The sequence below is a fragment of the Protopterus annectens genome, chromosome 3.part1, assembly GCF_019279795.1.
Source record: "Protopterus annectens isolate FY-2018-M chromosome 3.part1, PAN1.0, whole genome shotgun sequence".
Classification (NCBI taxonomy): domain Eukaryota; kingdom Metazoa; phylum Chordata; order Ceratodontiformes; family Protopteridae; genus Protopterus; species Protopterus annectens.
In genome coordinates, this window is record NC_056732.1 from 656,604,321 (window position 1) to 656,629,655 (window position 25,335).

The window sequence follows — 25,335 nt, forward strand, 5'->3', positions numbered from 1 at the left end:
AATTGTTTTTTATCCGAGACATATCTGGTGTTTTTTGATAACCCAAAAGGGGCCTTGTGATTATCTGTGTGTTGGTCAATTTCACCAAAACTTGAATTTTTGGTTTGGGGGATTGACTTAATACGCAGGAGAAGGGTTTTAACCTGAAAATGGTGTGTTTTTTTTGTTTTCAAGATAAAAAAGTTTTTGGGTAAATTTTCGCAAAAAACACGGGAAAAATTTCCCCTTAAAGTGGGGCCTTTTTAAGATATAACAACGGGTGGGGTTTTAAATTGCAAACATTTGTGCCCGGGGAAAAAGGGGAAAGACTGGGAAAACAAAGTGAGGGGTGTAAAGGTTACCTGAATTTTATTGTTACTGGGTGAGAGGTAACTTTTTAAAGGGCCCCTGATATAAAAGATGTACATTCCTCTTTGAAAGACTGATGATGTTAGCGACCTATAAATACAGCAGGAGAAGAGAAACCATCCAATATTGCACAGCGCGACTGTGCTAATGCATTCATTTTAAGTATCATAACATAGTTAGATAGGGTTTGAATCCTGCAAACGCTGTGTGGGGTTGTATGTATGCAATTCTCTGTGAAAGGATTGGCTTTTTGAAGACTGGGAAAACACACTAAAAGATGTACATTCCTCTTTGGAAAGACTGATGATGTTAGCACCCTATAAATACAGCAGGAGAAGAGCAATCATCCAGTAATACAAATAGCACACTGCGCTAATGTGTCTCTCTCAAGTATCATAACATAGTTAAGGAGGGGTTTGAATCCTACAAATGCCATGTGTGTGTTGTGTGTTTTGCTTTTATTATTGTATGGCATATTATTATAATAGTACTCTAATGCACACATCAGGTATGTGTGTGCCACATACAGATATGTACCTGTGACCTTTAATAGTTCCTATGTGTGAAGCTTGCCCATATGAATACAGTTGTTACCTTTGCCAGCATGTGCCGCAGCTTCCCAGACCTTAGGGCCATACATGTATGCTGCGACAATGCAGGCTACTGCAATGATCTGTGTCCTAGGCCAACTATGTGACACACACCCATGAAAGCTTTGATAGATTAATGTGGGTGAGGGTTCATGTCTGGAGTATATGTCAGATATGTTAAAACACAGCAAAGTCTGTGAGTGATGGACATCCAGTGTAGGTGTATGGCAACTGTTGGCATATGCATATAGACACCTTTCTTGCTTAGGTGATACACCGAGGGACTGCAGAATACCTTGGAAATGTGAATATTACAGGATAGACAAGATAACACTTGTCCACATGTACACACCATTACCCGCTCTACATGATGGCTGCTACCACCTACATGGTACTGTTGGAATACTATGTTGGCACATGCCGATGACAATGCTACAGCCATGCTACAGCAATACAGCATGGCTTGGACAACAGGCATCTGTCTGTATGATACCCTTGTGGTGGTTAGGTGTGTCATGTGTAGAATGCATTGCAGGCCACTGTATGCATTTGCAGTCGCGGATGGACATATCCGTAGTGTTGGCATGTACATGAGACTGCTATATGCCAAAGAGTATTGTTCCCAGAGATGTGTGGGATCAGTAAGAATGGCTACTGGTATTGTGTAGTACTGCAGGGATATCACTGACACTGGGTTCCTACATCTGTGTATCAGTTGAGGAGACACCATGTAATGACCACTGAATGTCAGGCTATGTAGGCTGTGTATACTACCAGAATGCAGACCATTGACATTTGGAAACTGTATCACCCACAGCATACTGTCAAACCATGTCATGTTCCATGCTGACCATCTTTACAAATGTACACCTGCAACTTTGTGCTGCAAACATCACACATGTACTGTCCACACCCCAGCACATGCAGGCACAGGTACACACAACAGCCATGTGGCACATGTGCAGACAGTACACTTTGGGAATTAACAGTGGTGTATACAAAACTACAATGACACTCATAGTGTTAATGCATCATGCATGCTCGGATATACCCACAATGATATCATTACACTGTACTGTTAACAACATGATAATATTACTACAGTGGTAGTCACCCTGCAGCAGCACCATGCTATCCTGTTCCTGCATCAATGTTACAGATGGCAGGGAGTGGCACAGTTTCTTCATATGCACAGGGTGTGTACTTGGTTTGCCAGAGTCTGCCATTGACACATCCAATCAACATGTATGTGTGTGTGTGTTAGTGAGGGACAACAGTACAACATGGGGCAATGTTGATGCGATGTTGTGTGTGTTTGTGTTAGCCCTAGGTGTTAGCATTATGCGTATGTGTATGCATGTACACAGTTCCACCATGTGGCTGCCATATACGGGTGTTTGTGGACAGCCACAGACTGTACCTGCCAGGTCATACAGATCACTGTCTCTGGCCACGGACACGGTACCTGTGCCTAGCAGGGGTGCTATGGACAGTATCAGGTACTAAGCCAGACTGGGTACTGTCATCAGAGGCAGTGGGTTGTTGACTGGACACATGTCCCTGCTGGGACTGTCCATAGCCACGTGCACGTGGTCTTCTAGGACGGTCTAATGACAGCACAGACCCAGCATTGCTGGGGCTGGTACTGGCACTATGGGAGCAGCTGAAGGTTTGTTGACGTCCGCGACGACTGCCAGCTGATGATGTTGCTGGCATATGTCCACATCGACGCCTCAACTGTCCTGCACTGTCCTGGCTCCTGGACATGTAGTTGTGGAAGAGATCTAATGTGTCCCCCCAACGTCTATCAATGACCTCGCTGATATTATGGATGTCAGCCACGTCACGCATAGTGTCATTCATAGTGGTGCGATGTGCTCTAAGCTCCCTCAGACCCTGTCTGCGTAATCGCTCCATACGTGCCTGTGCCTGCATTATAGCCCGGAACATAGCTGAGGTTGAAAGACCTCTGTGGGCACATCTGACAGGGGCAGTATGACCACAGATGTTCCCACAAGAACCCTGGACATCTGCCTGTGTGGTACCATGTCAGGAATCTGTCCATGGCTGCTGTGAGGGGATGCATGTGCCAATGATACCACACTGCCCTGGTCAATGCCCACTGTATGCTGTCCCTCAGCTAAGGACATTGGTGACAATGGATGTATCGGCAGGATGACTGTGCCCATTGATAGGGTTGACTGCTGTGTAGTGTCGATTGACTGACCAATGACAGACCCTGCCACACCTCCCTGTGCCATTACACGTGTATCATCATTATCACTATCCCCAGCAGTGGCTTCAGGTTCCCTGCTGCACTCCACCAGATCAACATCACAACCTGTGAGAGGAAGATAGGAAACACAGTTTACAAATGTGTACACGATGTTAACACACATGCACGCAGGCACACAGGCACACACACAAGCACACATGCACACAGGCACACTCCTCAGTACAGCAGATACAAACACAGACACACCTGCAATCCAACACATACACAATACTGTTTGAGGGTGGGTGACAGTATCACAAGGGAAAACATTACTGCACATGTGTCAGCATGCAGATTATGTGTTGCACAGGAGCATGCAGTGCAAGTGTAGACAGCCCTTGTTAATAACAGTATACATGTACTTGATGCTTGTGTGTAGTTGTTCAGTGATTGTCTCCACCCTAGGACACAATGTGTACAAGGACAGAACAATGTTGTGCAAGTGTTACAAGCTTTGGGTGCACATATTTGCACACACACACACAACACATGATGGTGCTACGCAATAACTGCTATGTGTACTTTTGTGGTCAGTGGAACTGGATGTGTTGTAGTAACGTGCGCCATGATCAACATGCTTCTTTTGGTCAGTCAACAATAATAATGTGTACCAGACAGGCAGCTAGCATGCAGTAACATGACTACATCCACAATTACACAGCCACTTGTTACATGGGTGTGTAAGGTGGCCAATAGTGAGCATTGCCTAACATGAATGTATTATTTGTTCAAGACTGTTGCACAAAGACATGATAGGCCTCTACCCTTCAGGTATATTATGTGTGCTGAATAGATGATAAGTGGGATACTGAAGGGTGGGCATACAGCAGGTGTCATAATTGGACATGTGTAGCAGGCTAAGGTGTAGTGTCTATGCCAAACATGTGTGTGTTGTGTACATGTGTATCAGGTATGCCTATCCAATGTCCAGTACTGTGTTGTCACACATGTGTGTCATGCTCTGTGCATTGCATGTGAGTGAGGCAGCTACTGAGAATAATGGGATATGCATAGTCTCACAGCAAACATGCACAGCATGCATTATGGGTAGGTGTGTTACATGTGCACACACTACACCACCACATGGCATGCACATGTCATTAGCAATAGTATTGCTATTACACACTCACCAGCATGGATTGGCTGCCTTGCTGTCACTCCAGAGGGACCTGCAAAAATATGAGAGTGATAGCCAGTGGCCACAACTGTGCCATTGATACTGTGAGTATGATAAAGTACAGTAGTACAACAGTTGGCTTTCACAGGTATACAGATTATACTCAGAATATCAATCTTGCAGAAGAATTGGCAGGTTAACAGCTACACACACAGTACACATCTCACACACGCGCATAAACTACCAGTACAGAGAACAGTCAACTACAGATATGGCATGTTACCTGCACACTCCATTTCAACATGCTGGGTGGCTCCGGCCTCCACGATGACACATGTCTGTGGATGTTGTTGTTGTTGGCCTGAAGCCACAACACTTAGGAGGTGCTCCTCCACACTGGTGAGGGGGGGTGGATAGGTACCCCACCACCTGTGGCAAGCTGTTGTCTGTGGATATCAGACGCACGCTGCTAGACATGTCTAATTAAATCACTGCAGTGATGGTGTACCTGCTCATATGTCCGTTATGCATGCCTATGTCATTTACCCGACGGACAAGTTCTTGCCACAGTGCAGCCCTCTTGTGCTGGTTCTGGCTGGTCCTGGAAAACAGCACAGAGAAATTCTGCACCAGGCTCTGGTGGATCTCCTGATCCTCTGCTGCTGCTGTATAAGGTGGGTTACGCTGATGCACCATCACCCTGGAAGGAAAAGAAAAATATGTGAGCAAGTCATGTGGCACATTTAATATTCTAATGTACTGATATCACTTCACTGCCATATATAGCATCTGTCTGTCTATCAGGGAATACACATGTTCAATACCACATATCAGTGCTCAGCCCACAACTGTCTGACAGTGCCTGCCACACTCCATACAACAAACTAGTATACACCAGCACTCGGCACACTGTTTGGGATACAATGCACAACCTCACACTGGGGGTATGTATCAAGCTAATGGATGAAGAATATTGTCATCCCATGCAATGCACATTTACAGTTTCAACGGTAATCCACCCTAGTCTTTGATGCCATACCCCTACCTGACATATGTGCACAGTTGTTAATATAGCCAGCATACTGTTGTCACAGAGTATACATGCTGCCAGGTACACACACATACCCTGTAACACACATGTGATTAAGTGCTAAGGTACAGGCATCATTACTCACACATTACACATACATACAACACACAAATGTATGACGACACAGATGAGCATTAACTGTGTACCTTATAGTACTGTGTGCCCCTACTTATAGATACCTATGCATGAGGTATGTAATCTGTGCAGACTACAGGAAACACACTCGACAGTGTTACCAGGGAATGTGAACATACACCATACTGTAGTGTTTAGGCCTACAACTTCAGGTAGTACAACAGTTCATATGTGAGCTGGATTCAACAGCAGTACCACTTACTGAGCATACATGTATTGCTTCTGCCTACAATGGGACACCGCAGTCATACACAGGGAACTATGGCACAACATATGCCAATCTACTATGTTTGCATCCCGATAACTGACACATCTTTCTCTGGCCTCACACCTAGGACACAAACTACCATGACAGACACAAACTTACACTAAGCTATCACACCTTTACAGACCTTGCACACAGTCAGTGTCACACTCATTCAACCTCACATAGCTGGTATTGCACTGAGTACATGTGTGTGTGCATTGTGTCATAGGTAGGTACTATGCTATTGGCCCTGGGCCTAGGGCAGCCTAGCCATATGCTACCCTGCCCTTTGATACACATGTAATGTGATTTTACTTGCTCCTGTGAAACGGTTACACAGAGGTGACTCACAGAGCATATTACCTATCTCCATAACATTCATCAGGGGTATGTATGACATCTACTAATAAGGAGCCTTGTTTGTTCATGCTGGGTGGTTTAGTCCAGGGTATGGCATATTTGTGCATAGGAACCTGTACCTCCAGCATGTGCTGTTTAGTGCAGTGACAAGGATTAGGGCCCTAGGTCATGTAGGCTGGATGGATTGTGAGGTGTTGCCATGGTGGTTGGCCGACTGGTATGGGTGTGACATAACTCTGTATGTCCAGCAGTGGTAACCTCTGTGTAGGAAGTATGCAAGGCAGTCTAGCTGTGGTTTTGTGAGTCAGTCTGCATAGGGAATGTGTTTGAGGGCATTATCAGTCTTTGTTAGGTATGTCTGTGGCCTTTCCACTTGCTGTAGTTCTCATGGGAGGTACATACTGCATAGGACATTGTGAGGTGTAGAGGGGTACACTGACTTACATTTCCCTAGCTGATATACCTTTTGTGATGACACATGCCATGTACATGGATTACAAGACTAGTGTGCCAATGTGGATATCAAAGGGGAGGCTATTGTACACCTGTGTCCCATGTTCCCTTCTGACACCTCCAGTGGTAGGCAGGCAACCACCTATGTGGTAGTTAGTGGGTAACGTGTTTGGAATGGGGTATGGTACTGCAGTATCAACACTGGTGTTCAGTCCATGCCTTGGTCACCAGGCACCTGTTGCAATACATCTGCCCCCATGTCCCCCTCTCTCACTCATACATATACATATAAATATATATATATCAATATATACATATATCTATATATATATATATATATATATATATATATATATATATATATATATATATATATACACACATACACACCGCTATATATAACCATATGTATATACATATAGATATATCTATATATGTATGTATCTATTATATCTATATGTATATACATATTCTATCTATATATGTATGTATCTATTATATCTATCTATATATACATATTCTATCTATCTATCTATATATCTCTATCTATCTATACATACCGCTCGATCTATGTACATATATATATATATATATATATATATATATATATATATATATATATATATATATATGTAGATATGTATATATATATATATATATATATATATATATATATATATATATATATATATACACACACACACACACACACACTTCTAAACATCCATTGCTGTACATATACATGCACATCTAGGCACATAGACTGGTCCCCTTTCATGGTGGGATATCACTTCTGAAACAGTTGTGAGATATACCATTCTGTAATGATATTGCACAGTGTTGTGCAGAATGCATTATGCTGTCCTCAGGCCATATAGCTGTAGCAGGCCTCACTGGCTCAGTCCCACAGACATTCACCACCACATGACATATACCTGTACTGCATGCTGTTTTCAATGCCACACACTACAACCTACATTGATATGTGCACATAGCAACCTTCAACTACATATGTATGTCCAGCCTTCACTAACAGTTGCAGTATGTCCCTTGCCCTATGCACATCTGCATATACATATAGATACAGACTGCTAACACATATGGAGGGTTCACAGTATGTAGATTACCTTTCAGACACATCATTCAGATGCCAGCAAATACATATCTGTTACATACATTACCTTTGTATTTCTCACCTCTGACAGTTGTACCTGTTGATGTGTTGTATTTCTGTATTTTGTGGATTGGTGTCTCTGACAGCTTTTTTCTTTTATCTTGCTTGCTTGCTTTTTTTTTGGTCTCTGTCTCTGTCTCTGTCTCTCTGTCTGTCTGTCTGTCTGTCTGTCTCTCTCTCTCTCTCCCTCCTGTCGCTGCAATGATATTATTGCATGTGTGGACTGGCAGTACAGGCTGCTTTTGTAGGTATCTGCACATGTGCATGTGATGGCCTCTGCACCAATTGGTGGCCAGCATTTAGTAATTGCATGCAGCCTGCTGTGTGGTAATTGCAGTTCTCACTGTGATTTCAGGACACTGCTATAAAATGATAGGTTAGGTAGGCGTAGGCCTTTCAGTTTTGCAAGGTGGGGACCATGCTGGTTTGCTGTGGACACTGTTGTGTCAGTCAGAAGGTTGGTATATCTCTCATATCTGAGGCTGTGTTGTAGCCACTGAAATGCATGTTGTACTGAAACCTGGCTGTTGCTTCTTCCAGTTCACTCTTCTCAGTGTGTATGTTAACTCACACCTGCTAATGCTAACACTGTTTACATGGGAGTATGTACATTCCCGTGTGATTTGTGGATTAACTGGCATACAACAGTAGTTCTTGCAATGTGTTGCTGTGGCTTTTCTATTTCCCTTTACATTCACTCCTTGAATGCTTGATATTTGTCTTTACTGGAATGTGTTGCTATGACTTTCCTATTTTCCATTTACATTCACTCCTTGTAATGCATGATATATTTCTTTCACACTAAGTTCTCATATGTTTGCTGTGGCTTGGTGGTACTTCCTATAGTCTGTTGAGGCCAAGGTCTGGGGTTTGACTCTTACGAAAGGTATTTTATTTTGCTGCTGAGCAGTACTAGGGCCTTGTCATATAGAGTGAATAAGGCACTTTTAAACAGTTGTAAGCGGGAAGCAGGAAGTCAGTGGGGACACCAGCTAGGGATGTGCAGGCTGGGTGTAGGAAAGGTCCATAGCTGCACATTTCTTTAACTGCAATAGCTGTACATATGTTTGACATTTGGTGTGACATTTGAAACCTTCCACCCCTGAGAGAGGGGTGAGGACAACTACGTATATTGTACTAACAATTATGATTATCAGGCACATGCAGTGCTTGTGAACTGCTATACTGTCATTAGTATGTTAGATGGCTACATCCTTTGATATTTCTGTGTTGTACTCCTACATAAGGGCATGCTTGTGGAAGTAATTCTACAGCTATTCGCAGAGTGTATAACAGCAGACAGGCTGATATGCCTGTGTGTTTCTGACACTTTCAGGCCTGAGATACTTTCAGGTATATATTTGACCAGCCTCAGGGAAAGGTACATATCAGTGATATACACCCGTGCATATTTCAGATATTCTGCAGTTGTGACTGTTGGGTATTTTGAGCATATGTATTACTACACCATTTCTGACATTCAGGTAGTGTCTACTGTAACTTATTGACAGTTACCATTACGTGAGATCCCCCACCTTTCTGCTTACTGTTAGTACATTTCACAGGGAGTCAGTGGGGCACAGGTAACATTTTTTTGCAAATCAGGGACATCCCTGTAAATCAGTCACAGTTGGGAGGTCTGGCTTCTTACCTATTCAAATATGGCGGTGTTTATCCTGCTCTGATACTGTGTGGGGTTTGTAAGGTGCTACTGTAACATTATTACCTACTAGCATGGCTGTTTCTCTTATCACACTCATGTAATGCAATTCCACAAGAATTGCCAGTAAAGATACACAGAACAAGCTTTGTGTAATGACCTTCCTATTTGCCCTTTACATTCACTCATTGTATTTCATGATATATTTCTTTCAGCACCAAGTTCTTGTATATCTGCTGTGGCTCAGAGGTAATTCATGCAGTCTAGTGTTTCCAGGGTTCGAGACTGACAGGGGTATTTTATTTTGCTGATGAGCAGACTTCAGGCCTTGTCATACAGAGTGACTAAGGCACTTTTAAGCAGTTGTAAGCGGGTTTGCGCAAGTTTGCGTGACACTTAGGTATGCTTATCTATACTTAGCTAAGCGCACACAAGCGCACACCCGCTGACTACTGCTTAAAAGTGCTTACTCCTGCTAACACCCGCGATAATTTCTTTTAAAGAAAAGAAAATGGTGAAATAGGACAGTGGTGAAAAAGGGGGCACAAAGAGGGAAAGATAGTAGGAAAACAAGCTCGGGATGTGCAGGAAGGATGTAGGGAAGGCACATAGCTGCCCAATTCTTTACCAGCAACAGCTGTGCATATGTTAGAAATTTAGAGTGAGATTTGACACCTTCCACCACTGAGAGAGGGGTGAGGACAACTAAATATGTTGTACAGCCAATTGTAATCATCAGTTTACATGTCCAGCAGACATGTCTGCAAAATGGGCAGCTATGTATGGGGTGTAATTGTTTTGTGGGAGCAGAGTGCCCTTTTTTATTTTTTTTTCAGGTGAGAGTGGAATCTGAGGTACAGGAAGTAGGTATATTTGGTGAGGTAGGTTGGGGAGGTTAATAGTCAAGACAAACAAGATACATACAGGGGCGGAGTATAACACATGTGGGGGGTAAACACAGTTGATGGGGACGGATGTTTGGATATCGCAAGGCCATGAGCCCACAGATGGCAACAGTGGAACTGAGATCCCCAGCCATGGGCAGTTACCACTGTGCCTTCACAGCCCAGGCCGGGGCTGTGCTGGGGGCTGGATAGGACGGGCAGGCACACCCATGAGTTGCACCACTCTCACCTCAAGCTGGCAGAGGGGATCAGTCACAGAACGCCTGATCTCACTACGCACCACAGACCGGACCCTATGGAGGGTGAGTGGAGGCTCTCCTCCGGCCGCGCTTGCAGAGGGGGTCAAGCCCCATCCCCTGCAGCGCTTCCACCCGAAGGTGGCACAGGGCCACCGGAGGAGGTTCCGGCCTGGGCACTGGTGCCAGGTGCACTCGCCATATGAGGTGAGAGAGGTGGGTCCGCTGGAACCTGCCTTCCCTGTTGTCCTATGTTTAGCAGTATTATATGGCATTTTGGATTAGTAACAAACAACACCATTCAAAATTAGTTGTAACAGCATGCATCAGTATTCCCATTAACCAAACACATATGAATTCCGAACATTGAGCAGCAAGCATAACACATGCATATTTAGAACAACAGTGGACATTATAACAGCATGCAGAGTTGATTGGTGGCAAAAGGCCATCAGGTTTGGATATGTGAACAGGGCACATGCATCAACGTACATGCAGATATGTATAAACCAACAGGACAAATGTCCATGGGAATTAATTGTGAATACACATACCCAGTTTTGTGTGGAATGGTATCATCTGTGAGAATAGGGTAGGGTGGAGAAATATTACATTAACAACTTAAACTACCTATACATATACTGTACATTCCTAGTAGATGCAGATATATATCCCCTACATGTATTAGTACAGTTTCCTGTATGTAACCTTAGGAATGTTGGTGATGGGGATGTTACTGCTACATTAATATACATTCCATTTTTATTCATATATGTTCATATCTGACTGTATTCAGGTAAAGCATCCTGCTACATTTGATTTATATGGGTCTAGACAACTGTGGATGTTCAGCATTTCATACAACCATACTATCTCCATAATGCAAGGGTACAGCAACATATCCAAATTGTGGGACGGACACAGTCCAGGTTCTGAACTTTATTAAAGACATTTCACTCTTTGGTTGTGGCTGTCTCATTCGTTTCATTATGTAGTGAATGCAGTATACCTTGATTCCAGACTTATTACAGCTTTCTTGGTAGCTTCAAACTGTCTTTCTCACACTCTCTCACTTATTTTATATTTACATTTCAGGATGGTACTTAATTCTAGGCTTTATTAACATTTATTACTGGGTTACAACAATCCTTGTACAAAAACGCTGGAAGATAAACACTTTATATTCAAAAAACAAAACACGGCAAAGCTTTCAGGTATAAACCCTTCTTCAGTGCATTCATACAACAATTAAAACATAGTACTTATATAGTGTGGGTTAACATCACATGACCTGCAGCCCAATAGTCACATGACGCACATTTAAAATGACAACAAAATTTCATCTCAATTTAGTTTGCTGTAGGAACTTAAGAACAGGTTTCAATGTTACAACATCATTTATCCCTGGTGGTTTATCTGCCTGTAACCTAGTTATCCATTCATATTCCTTCAATTCCAGTCTATTGTTTATATCATCTCCCCTCTGTGTTACCTCAACTATTTGTATAACACGGAATAAGAAATTATGTTTGGCCCCATGCTCTTCTATATGTTTATATAGGGAATTAGTTGTTATTTTCCTATGAATTTCTGACTTGTGTTCAATTATTCTGTTTTTTAGTTTCCTAGTGGTTTTACCTATATAAAACGATGGACACTCGGAGCAGGTAGCCATATATATTACTGAAGTACTATTACAAGTAGCTTTAACCTTGAAATTATATACTTTCTTAGTGGTTGGGTGTTTAAATACATCACTATTTTGATCATAAATATCTGGACAGCATGTACAGTTATAGCATTTGTATGTTCCTGCCTTTATACTATTAGGCACACGTGGGACAATAGACTGGAATTGAAGGAATATGAATGGATAACTAGGTTACAGGCAGATAAACCACCAGGGATAAATGATGTTGTAACATTGAAACCTGTTCTTAAGTTCCTACAGCAAACTAAACTGAGATGAAATTTTGTTGTCATTTTAAATGTGCGTCATGTGACTATTGGGCTGCAGGTCATGTGATGTTAACCCACACTATATAAGTACTATGTTTTAATTGTTGTATGAATGCACTGAAGAAGGGTTTATACCTGAAAGCTTTGCCGTGTTTTGTTTTTTGAATATAAAGTGTTTATCTTCCAGCCGCTTTTGTACATTATTACTGCTACTTTTGTTTAAGTATTGTTCCTGATCTACTACTGGAGATATCCCTGAGGTTTTGTGCAGCCAGTCCTTCGCTGGTAGAATGGAACCAGCAACAATGAATCTTACAATGGAAACTTTAATTACATCGCAGATAAACCGTTGATGAACTTTGTTTCTACAGACCACCCTAACCAGGGAGGTAATATACCCAATAATACTGTATATTCTGTTGAGTTTACAAGAAAACTACAGCTTCTTGACAAGAAACTTACTTCATTTAAACGACTGCAATGGCAGCTTCAGTTTTTGTGTTTATCTTGATAGAGGAATAGTACCCAGAGGCCTTAGAATACTCAAGATGCCTTCATATGGGAATACTTATCCCAATCTTCTGAAACGCTGGCAACAATTAAACCTGCAACTGAGTTTGGACTATATTTTAATGAATGATTTCTTTATGGAAATAGAGACATCTCTAAAAAAAGAAATCAGTGATTTAGACAAAGATTTGCGTGATTCACATGCCTTTGCTAGTAATACCAATAACTATGAACAGCTGTTCAATAGAATAAGTTCCTTTGACAAGAAATTAGAGGAATCTAAAAAGAAAAACTTTTACGTGACATTAATGATTTCGTGATCTGGTCACATCTTCTCTTGGCCTAAGATAACAGAGAAGGTTACTAATAATGTGACAGCTAATTATAAACCAAGGAATAGCAGAGCCTTAGATACTTTGGATATTTTTGAACAACCTCCAACAACTCCGCTATTTAACTGAAGCAGCTGTTGCAGTTGAACAGGTTGACCAATCAGACCCGCTGGTATTGATGACACCTACCAACGAGTCGGGAGTGGAGGCGGATACGTCCGCGCATGACAAACATCCACCAGAAGGAAAGGAAAAAGGATTACAACATCGGGGAAAACTACAGCAAACAACTCTGAAACGTTTCCAGTTAGCCCAAGCAGAAGTGGTACGGGAACGTAGTACTGCACAAACTAAAATGATGCATAACAACACACACCAACTAAAAGGAAGAGTAACAGCCCTTTAGGACTCAGCAAACATGTCCGACGATGAAGCGAGGTACTTTGAACTTATCTAGCTTCACCTTAAGTGAAGCGCATTATTCATTGTTGTCTAAGGGCTTGAACTTTATCCCAACGGCACCCGACGATGTTGTGAATGTTTTAACAGACCTTAAATTGTTCGTTAGAACAATAACATTAAAAACGCTTTTTGGTCATAAAAATAATGTTGAAATCAGATAAGCGCCAGAGCACATATCTGCATCAAGCAGTGTACCTGTGCTAACGGCATTTCAAGATTTATGTGAACAAGAGATTAGAGCAATATATGCTAATAACAAGAAGTATAATGGTGTAATAATGTCTAAGAAATTTAATTTGACCATGGAAGAGCATTTAGCACTAAAATCATTAATTAATAATAATGATGTTATTATTAAAACAGCCGATAAAGGCAATGCCACTGTTATAATGGACAAAGATAAATATATACAGTCCATGGATGTTTTACTAAGTGATGATAAAGCATCTAAAATTTTTAACCAGTTTGATGTTAGAAAATGTATTAGTAGAATCAACATGGCCATTTATGAACTACAACTACAGGAAGATATAGACATAGACTTGTTTAATTTTCTTACAGTACCGTGTCCCCTTATACCTAGCTTATATGGGGTACCGAAAATACACAAGTCTATCAGTGATCCGCCCATGAGACCAATAGTCTCAGGTGGGGGTTGGATCACGGAACCAATATCTATTTACCTTCAGCAACAGCTATATCCTTTTATGAAAATATGTAGTACGGTCTTGAAGGATACTATTGATTTTCTATTGAAGTTAAAGCATATGCAAGAGTCATTAAAAAATGAAGGGATAATGATTGAAAATGTTTTACTAGTAACACTAGATATCACATCATTATTTACAGTGATACCTAATGACTTTGGCATTGATTGTATAAGAGAATTTTTAACTTTAGAAACTTCCTATACATCAATGAAGATAGAAACCATCTGTACATTACTGGATTTGGTCCTAACCAATAATGTATTTTTATTCAACCAACAAATATATCTACAAACATCGGGTGTGGCCATGGGTACTTCGACAGCGAATACCTATGCGAATTTGGTACTGTATGTATGGGAACATAAATTTATACTTAATGCAGACAATAATTTTGCAGAACACATATTATTCTACCAGAGGTTTGTAGATGATTGTTTTTTACTATGGAAGGGAACCGAGTCGCAATTGAATTCTTTTTTACTATATTTGAATGAGAGTACAAACTTTTTAAATTTTAAAATGGAATTTTCTATGGATAAAATAGTGTTTTTGGATTTAATGTTGCAAAAAACAGGTGATTCCTTTGAAACCAGTATACATCAGAAAGAGGTACACTCAGGACGATACCTACATTCTGGTAGTATGCATGCTCCCCATGTATTTAATAGTATAATAAAATCACAATTAAGTAGAGTGAGCAGATTGAATACAGATGAAATTATATTTAAGAGTCAACTCGAATCTATAATACAAGAAATGCTGTCTAGTGGTTATGATAGCAAGTTAGTCATGGAACATAAGCATAATACTATAGCCCAGAGAACTACCACTCTCAAACCAGTATTTATTAGTGGTGTTACTGTGGGTGAATCAGGGCAGCAAGATATGAAAGTTAGATTTGTTACTTCTTTTAATTCTAACACATACCTGATACAACAAGTTATACGTAAGAACTGGCTTATACTGATGGCATGTATGGATGTAAGGAAAATATTAGATGTGAAACCATATTTTTCCTTTAGGAATATGAGAACATTAAAGCAGCAATTATGTTACAAAGATTCTTCCATCCCACGTGCCTAATAGTATAAAGGCAGGAACATACAAATGCTATAACTGTACATGCTGTCCAGATATTTATGATCAAAATAGTGATGTATTTAAACACCCAACCACTAAGAAAGTATATAATTTCAAGGTTAAAGCTACTTGTAATAGTACTTCAGTAATATATATGGCTACCTGCTCCGAGTGTCCATCGTTTTATATAGGTAAAACCACTAGGAAACTAAAAAACAGAATAATTGAACACAAGTCAGAAATTCATAGGAAAATAACAACTAATTCCCTATATAAACATATAGAAGAGCATGGGGCCAAACATAATTTCTTATTCCGTGTTATACAAATAGTTGAGGTAACACAGAGGGGAGGTGATATAAACAATAGACTGGAATTGAAGGAATATGAATGGATAACTAGGTTACAGGCAGATAAACCACCAGGGATAAATGATGTTGTAACATTGAAACCTGTTCTTAAGTTCCTACAGCAAACTAAATTGAGATGAAATTTTGTTGTCATTTTAAATGTGCGTCATGTGACTATTGGGCTGCAGGTCATGTGATGTTAACCCACACTATATAAGTACTACGTTTTAATTGTTGTATGAATGCACTGAAGAAGGGTTTATACCTGAAAGCTTTGCCGTGTTTTGTTTTTTGAATATAAAGTGTTTATCTTCCAGCGTTTTTGTACATTATTACTGCTACTTTTTGTTTAAGTATTACAACAATCCTTTCCAGCTGACTCACTTATTTCATATGGCAGAATTTACAAGGATGTATTTGACACTTGTCTATCCTTTGTTGATTGATTACAACACTCATTTTCAGGCTGAAGCAGTTATCTGATATTACAATACAGGTGGAAACTCTATTTGAGACTTGTTTAATCTTTATTACTGGATTGCAATACTCTTTTCCAGGCTGCATCACTTATCTAATCTTACAATACTAGCAGAATCTTTCTTCTAGGCTTATTTGACCTTTATTACTGGGTTAGAACACTGAACTCTTTTACAGGCTGTCTCACTTCTATTCTATAACAATACCAGCAGAAAAATTACTAACCTGCCTGGTGGCACAACCTTGCCAGCCTATCAGCATAGGCTTGCCGATTCGTGGAACGAACACCTGCAGCTGTAATATAAATGAAGAAATATTGGAACATACCTATCCATACTATAGGCTAGGATAGCATTTCTTACATACTTAATTACATGGATACTTAGTAGTGGGGCGTTGGGCATTTGACGGGCCTCCTGGATCCATCGGTTCAGTTGGTCCTCCTTTTGTTGCATCAGGTCCACATGGTGGTGATGGACTTGTTCACCAGTCCTCGGAATGCCTGTGGCACTGGTGAGATCATGTGCCAACCGGTTCCACACCTCTGCCTTGTACGCTCCCCATTGAACCTGGCCCTGCATGAGTTGGCCTTCATGATGGTGGACTAGGAGCCAAACCATATATTTTGACTCCTCAACGCCCCACCTTTGTGCTCTAAAGTGATTTCCCTCTTCTGCACCTGCCATCTTGACTGCAAATGGGTACCACAATCAGTTATGGTGTGTATTCCCACCTATGGGGCTTATATATGCCGGTTTTCCCGCACTTATCTGCGATTGGCCATTTTGGATATTTCTCTGCTTACAGCAAACCTGCTTTGTCATGGTTATATTTTCATTCATTCTTATATGTATGGTGATACTGTATTTCTAAGTACAACTGTCATGGCCTAGTGGTTCAGTAATTTGGCTATGGTGCACAGTGTCCCGGGTTCGATCCTTGCCATTGCTTTTTTATTTTACTACTGTCTAGACAGGCTAGAAGGTGTGTCTGTGTAAAAGCACTTTGCTACAGCTTGCCCAACGCTGTTGACGGTAAGCTGGTTACGCCAGCAGCTCCGTTCAAACGGCTTACGCTGGGTAACGCGTTATTTAGCTATAAGCACTCAAATTAAGCTGGGTAAAGCACTGCCCAGCTATGGGCACTCATATTAAGCTTGTTAAAGCGCTGCTCAGCTACGGGCACTCATATTAAGCTTGTTAAAGTGCTGCTCAGCTACGGGCACTCATATTAAGCTTTTTAAAGTGCTGCTAAGCTATGGGCAATTATGATCCTTTTTATATATATATAATATAGATTTTGTTCAGAAATACATGGGCCATTTCATTACATTTTACTTAAATTAAATTTATATATATCGGGGAATTGTTTCATACTTATTTAAAAAAAAATGGAGGTGGGGATGTTGTGGGGCTTGAACCGTGACTACCTATTCTTTGGGCGATGTCTCTACCACTACACTATTGCTACTTTGCTTAACTTGCATATGTAGATCTTATATGCTTTTCAATGTCATATCTGCTAACTGTGGTTGAGCGAAGGGCATACCCGTGCAAACGAGTGCAAATGCGGGCAAACATTTTGGAAATTATAAAAAAAAAAGGAAACTGCTATTTTTACATTTTACATATTTTCAGTAGGGTTTAGTCTGTGGGGATGTGTGGTGTTGTGTTCCTTGACATTTCAGCGGACTCGCTCATGGGTGTTTACTTTCAGGCGTGCCCCTTTGCTGAACTCGGCAATCGGACACGCCCCCTACTTTCCTACACGGACCGTGTTAGACTTGGGTATGATTCAGCATGCCCTCATGAATATGCATGGCATGCTGACGTCATACCATTCAACTGCAGCCTCTGAGTAAGACATATTAAGTCTTACACGGAGGTTTTTTGAATCCAGCCCAAAGTGTAATTGGTACACATGTTAAATTCACATCCCTTCTCCATCAGTGTGACATTCGAGTTGGTCCTGCCCTACTTAGTAGCTGTCATAATAATATAACCCTTATGTACTTTAAATAAAATTTATAAATTATGTGGTCCCTCTTAATTAACCAGATTATTAAGTAGATTATTGAGTCTGTGATTTTATCCAAGACAATATACTACATGGCTGGAAATATATCAACCTTAGTCCATTTGGCAATCAAATAATATATATAAAAATATATACATATACAACTTGCATGTAAAAAAATCAATTGTAAAAATCATATTTTATTTTCATAACCTATTGTTACCAAAGATCGCTTTCATCCTTCTAGACTTCTTCAGGTCTGTGTACAAGAACCCTAAAAACTATCTATAAAAATATATATAATTGTATAATTATTTAGTATTGTTATTATACATTATTTTGAATAACGTGGAAAAAAGAGAACCAGAAAAAGAAAAAAAATAATAAGGAAAAATGTATGATGATGATGGAAACAAAATATACACTTAAATTACAACTGATTTAAAATGGTATTAATTCTACCAAATCGCCACATTTTTTACATGACTAATACAGTGATTCACTAGAGATATATGGGCTGAAAATCTTCCACACAGAGAAGTTTCTTACACTGTTTTGAATCAAAGAATGCATACATGTATGCTTGCTCACAGGATGCAAGAGATCAAAATAGGGGAAGAGACCAGTCACCAATAGAGTCCCCAAGGATTCGGTGCTGAGACTTTTTCTGTTTGGCATATACATCTCAAAAGTAAAAGGAAATGCCAAAGGACTTTGGCCAACTAAGTATGAGATGACTGCAAGCTAGGAGCAGTTATTGAATCCCCAAATGACTTAACCATCATGCAGGAAGGTTTGTCCCAAACAATAACTGGTGCCAGAATCATGAACTGAAACTAAACTCCAAGAAATACATTGTCATATCCTTTGGGAAGTCATCTACTGCAGGGAACTGCCAAATTGACAATGCCCCCTAATAACTGACCCGGTTGCTTGGTGTTTGGGAACTTGTGTGTGCAGTGACCTAACTTTTGACCAATATGTGCCCAGAGTCATAAGAAAGTCTTTCTATATTGCACAGCTTATAAACAAATTGATTATCACTAGATCTAGAGATGTTATTGCCCCCCTTTACAAAGCCCTCATTAGGTCAATCATTTTGTATAATGCCCACTTTGGCATATATTTGTTTAGACGCATGCAGCAATTGGAATACCCACAGAGATACCTTACTAAAAGGATACAAGTCCTAAACAATAGGTCTTGCCTGGACCACCTCAAAGATTTATCACTATACTCAGTATCCTACAGAGTACTTAAAGATGACATGTCTGGCATACAAGGCATCCTCCGACCTAATACAGACATATCTACTGAACATCAGCAAGTCAAATGGCATCAGAAATACTCAGTCCAGGTATCTAAACTGAATGATGTAGAGAGATGGATATATATCACAAAGGCTACCACTGTTCCAGAACAGACTATCCATTCAAGTAAAACAAACCTGATCCCTGTCCAAATGCAACCTGGATCTAAGGATGGGTAATAGAAAATGTACTCCAGGATTGCCCCTCAAGCCACTAATGGATAGAGGCAGTTCCTAAATGCTGCATCCCTTACATGGGTTCCCTCAAATTATCTATAGTATGACCACCTTTATTCTCACTAGGGTTAATATACAATTAACAGCCATAGGATAGGTAAGACCAATCAGGAAATGCTAATTCAAGCACCTAAAGGGAATTTGGCTAAGCTTGAAATATCCTCCAAGTGAACCTATGTTGTGGTAGCAAATAGTTTTAAAAAAATTGCCCTTTTTAGATCACTAAGTGCCCCTCTCACCCCCCCCCCCCCAGTCATCAACTACCAGCACCTCTGGTAAGGAGTAGGATTACCATTGGAGACAGCAGGGTTATGGTTAGCACCCATTGCTAAGGTGGGCTCTACCCCCATGCACCACCTTTATAATGGGTGCTAACCCTAATCCTGCCCCTTCCCCAACCCTAAACCTATACCTTACCTTAAAAAACACTTCTCATAACACTGCTACTACACAGGAGACACACACAGAAACATGCACTAACACATAACATACTATGAACTCTTCATCTATTCCCTTACATAACCCCAACCCATACCTCTCAACTGTCCAGATTTCAGCAGAATGCCCAGATTTTTGCCTCATATTTTTGGTCTTTTCCTCATAATAGTTGTGGCTTTCTGGCAAAGCACTGAGGATTGAAGTCACTAAATCTTCTTCTTCTTTCGGCTTTTCCCGGTTAGGGGTCGCCACAGCGGATCATCTGTCTGCTCATGTAATGACACATATTTGAGTTTCAGATTTCTTAGCCTTCAGAAAAATGCATGCGAACATAAATCTTGTTATTGTAGCAACTTTCTAGGTTTATAAGAGCAATATTTACATATGTCCCAATTTTGGAGTCTTTGACCACATGCACAAACACTGTCACCCCCTGCAAACCTGACTCACCTGTTGCAATAAACCATACCGCAACATTTTGACCATTCATCTATCAACACATTTGACATAAAGCACCAGCCCCTGCACTCGTCGACCAAAAAGATGTTCAGCACTACATATATATTTATATATATATATATATATATATATATATATATATATATATATATATATAAGGGTGTGTGTGCATTTTTTCTCTTTTCTTGTCCAGAATATCAGACTCTTCCCCAGTACTTAGCCATAGCTGTGTTACCACCTGAAGTGAGACTGAGGCTAATATCAGCTGTCATCAATGGGTTGTTTAGATATATATATATCCAGCCATCATTCCTGATCTACGATACTTTTTGGTCCTCCTTCCCCATCTCCTCATTCACTGGGTCTACCACACCCACCTTAGTCTCACCTAATCTTAGTGTTACCAACATTCAGAGCCAGTGATAAAATCAAGGACAATGGTGTATCATCATATTACTGCCAGGGAGGGTGGCCAATCACCCACCATCCTACAGCAGCCTGCTGAACTTCACAACAGGAAGTGCATGCTCACTTCTCTCATACATACCTTACTGACAAAATTGTACACCACTTGTATTGTGGAGCCTATCCAGCTTTTAATGCTTCTAATGCACTGATACTTGGTTGCTTCCCTCCCCCCAGTGATGGGCAGCTGGCATCTGCTGCAAGGTCCTGACCTTACCCCATCTGGTCCCTCCTGAATACATACATACAGCAAATCAAACATGGATTTTATGGTGCTCAGTAAGGGGGGGGGTGGGGTCCACTGACCATGGAGCCAGACATTTCTGACCCATAATTCATGTGTGATGATACTATAGCAGAGCTCTATGGATAACCAGCCAATCCATTCCTAATAATTTTACCTTCGCTTTAGCTTTTGCCCTAGCAGAAACATCTTTTTGTTTCCCTGTTAAAGGTGAACCAGAAAACGTTGCTCCTTCCTATTCTGACAGGTGACTCTTCTGAAAACATTTCTACTAACTGAACTTCTGCATTAAAATCAAGGCTGCATTTGTCTATGACATCGGAGACAGCTTACATCTACATTTTTGCTTGTAAGCTAAAAGAGTAGAAAATGTATCATTGTTTTCACAATTCTCTATATTCAGAATAACTTTAAAACAAAACAAGACAGTATGCCACTTTGAGCATAAAAACTGCCCAGAGCACAGTTATCAATGAAAAGTGTGACTCTTTGTATTGCTATACCCTATTAACTCCTTGGTTAAGGTGTTTACCTCACAAACACAAGGCACAGGGTCTGAGCTCCCTTGGGAAGCATGGCTATACTTAAAAAGGTCTCTTGGGTCATAAGTCTAGTATGTCCTCAGTATTATGCCATAAAGATGAAGCTTGGACAAGCCAGCACAATGTGTAAATAATACAATGTACAGTAACATAAAAAACAGAGACATTAAGAAGAATAAGGTTACACCTGCTATGTGAATTTTCACCTCTACAAAGAGGCCAGTCACCTGTGGAGTCCCTCAGGGATTGATCTTAGGACCACTTCTTTTTGGCATCTCCTTCTCTGAAGTCAAGGGCAATGTCAAGGGTCTCTGGATGAAAAAAATTACAGACAATTCTCCAGGAAGGGCTGACCCAGACAAATAATTGGTGTCAGAGCCATGGCCTAAACAAATTGCCAAGTCATGCATAATTTTAATGTTTGGGAAGTCATCCACCCCTTGTAACTATCATATTGATAACACATCCCTAAGAGTTGACCCAGTGTTCAGAGGCCTGGGAACACACACAGACAGTAATCTAGCCTTTGATCATCATGTGTCTAGAGTAGTGAGGAAGTCATTCTAAGTTGTATACAAAGGTATGGCATTTAGGTCCAAGAAGGCATCATTCATTAGACCTGTCATTAACTAAAATGCCCCCTTTGGTATGTATCTAACTAGGTACATCCAACAACTGGAACATCCACAGATGTTCCTCACTAAGAGAATACAGGACATAAGTAACATGTCCTGTGCAGACCGTCACACAGCCCTATCCCTGTATTCTGTCTCATACTGGTGAGGGAGATCTATACCCGGCATATAAGGCATTGCTGGACCTCACCCTGATGGACTTCCTGAATATATGCAAAACAAACAGCACCAGAATTACCAGTTCTAAAAACTTAAACCTTGCTTGTGATGTAAATAGGACCTTCTGGAGGGACAGGCATGTATCCCAGAAACTGCCCCTTATCTGTAATAGTCTCACTATCCATATGAAGCAGAGTTCCTTCCTAATCCAATTCAAATGGGATTTGGACAATTGGATGGTGAACAAGAAATTCATCCCTGGTTTGGCACCTATGTCTCTAATGGACACAGGGAGCCTGTACTGGCTAATTTCTCAAGCCCTTGCTTGTAATTGTTTCACTCCCAAGCTCCTGCTTACACTTATCAAGGGTACCACAACTTGTTAGAGATTTGGGATGCTTGGCTAGGCTTAAAAATGTCCCAGTAATCATTAGCCTAGTATATACCTATGAACCTATAAATGGACAAATAATCTGTATTTTAAGCAAATAGGGAGAATACATTTAAAAAAGTGGTATTAACAGTATATTTCATTTAACATGAGTTTATCTTGTAGACTTTGTCAATATATCTATCTATACACACACACACACTTATATAAATATACATATATATATATATATATATATATATATATATATATATATATATATATATATATACATATTCATATTAATATATGTATGTATATGTATATATATATATATATATATATATATATATATATATATATATATATGTGTGTGTGTGTGTGTGTGTGTGTGTGTGTGTGTATGTAGATAAATGGATATAGATATGTAGAAATAGTGGAGTAATTCTCACCTTAAAAAGTGTTAAAATGAAATAATGTAAATACTTCTTTTAGGTTTAAAAGGGTTTCATAAATCTTGATTTTTTTCTAAATAAAATTGTTGCAAATATAAATTTTAAATAGATAGAATGATCTGTATAGAGAGAGGTGTGTCAATTTAAAGACTGATGTGTAGGAGTATGGCAGCTGTTAGTCTTGAGGGAATATGATGCTGAGAAAAGTGGCTATCCATTTCTTGATATCACAGGGACAGCAGTATTATCAAATATAAACCCCATAGCATCTTTCACTCAACAATTATGGACAATGTGGTTCTGCACACCTTTTCAATGGCTTTATCTACTCATGTCATACCAGCTATTCATTAGGAGCTTATAGTTCATATACCAGATGGCCCATGACAAAGAAGCCTAATGTCTCTTTTCTTCCAACTGCATATGTAACATTGTAAAACTCACTTTCTGATAGTGTCTGATGTCCATCAAACACTGTTAGTTCCTCTGTGACTCTTGTGTCAGTTGCTTGTTCATCCATGATATGCATGGAAACCTATTAGTTAGACTCATCGATCGCTGTTTGATCCACAGACAGGTATTACCACATAGGATCCCCTAGTCTGATGACTTTACTGAGCACCACATCCTCACAAATAAAAGCACAAAAGCCAAGTGTGATGACTCCACCTGTGGTGTTAGTTGTATCACATCCATGTATTCAGTGTCTCTGTCACACAAGCTTAATGCAGACCCCTTTCTCTTTTTCACAAACTCTTTAGATATTCTAATTTCTCTACCCCAGAAGACAGTGGTAAATGTGGATAACATATCATCCTGTTTTGACAGGGTTTGTACCCTGTAAACAGAAAAAAATGTATAAGTGATGGATGAATGGTGATGAAAAAAATTATAAAAGAACAAGTATAATTCACTAAAAAAAATGGGTATGGAAAGCACTTGTTAAAAAGTTTAATGGGTGCTTCCTTGTCCACATTTTTGATTATTAATAGTTAGCGCTGTCCTGTATGTTTGTCTCACCATCATTATATGCCTCTTCAGTGCCCTCAGTAGATGGAACAGAAAGACTTTCAGCATAGGCTCAGCTTCTCAGGGTACATGTCCACTGCTGACCAACAGATCAATTGCAAAACTGAGTCTCCAAATATGGCAACAGTACATCAAGTGCACATCAATACATCAAGCTGTTTAGATGCACACACTCCTAGCTGGCATGCAACGTCTGGCTACTCTTTTAATTTAAACCATATACTTTTTAAACCATGGCAAACATCTGGCCATGGACAAAATACATCATGTCACATACCAAGCACATACATGGGTGATGTCTTCTGGAGAGGCATGATGAACACCTCTGAATTCTTCTAGGAGAGCTTTTTGTACATAATTCAACAGTAATGGATGGCGCAGTGGTGCAGCGGTAGCATTGTCACCTCACAACAAGAGGTTTTCCACTTTGATTCTCAGCTGGGGTGCCTTCTGTGTGGAGTCTGCATGTCCTCCCTGTGTTTGTGTGGGTTTTCTCCGGGTGCTCCG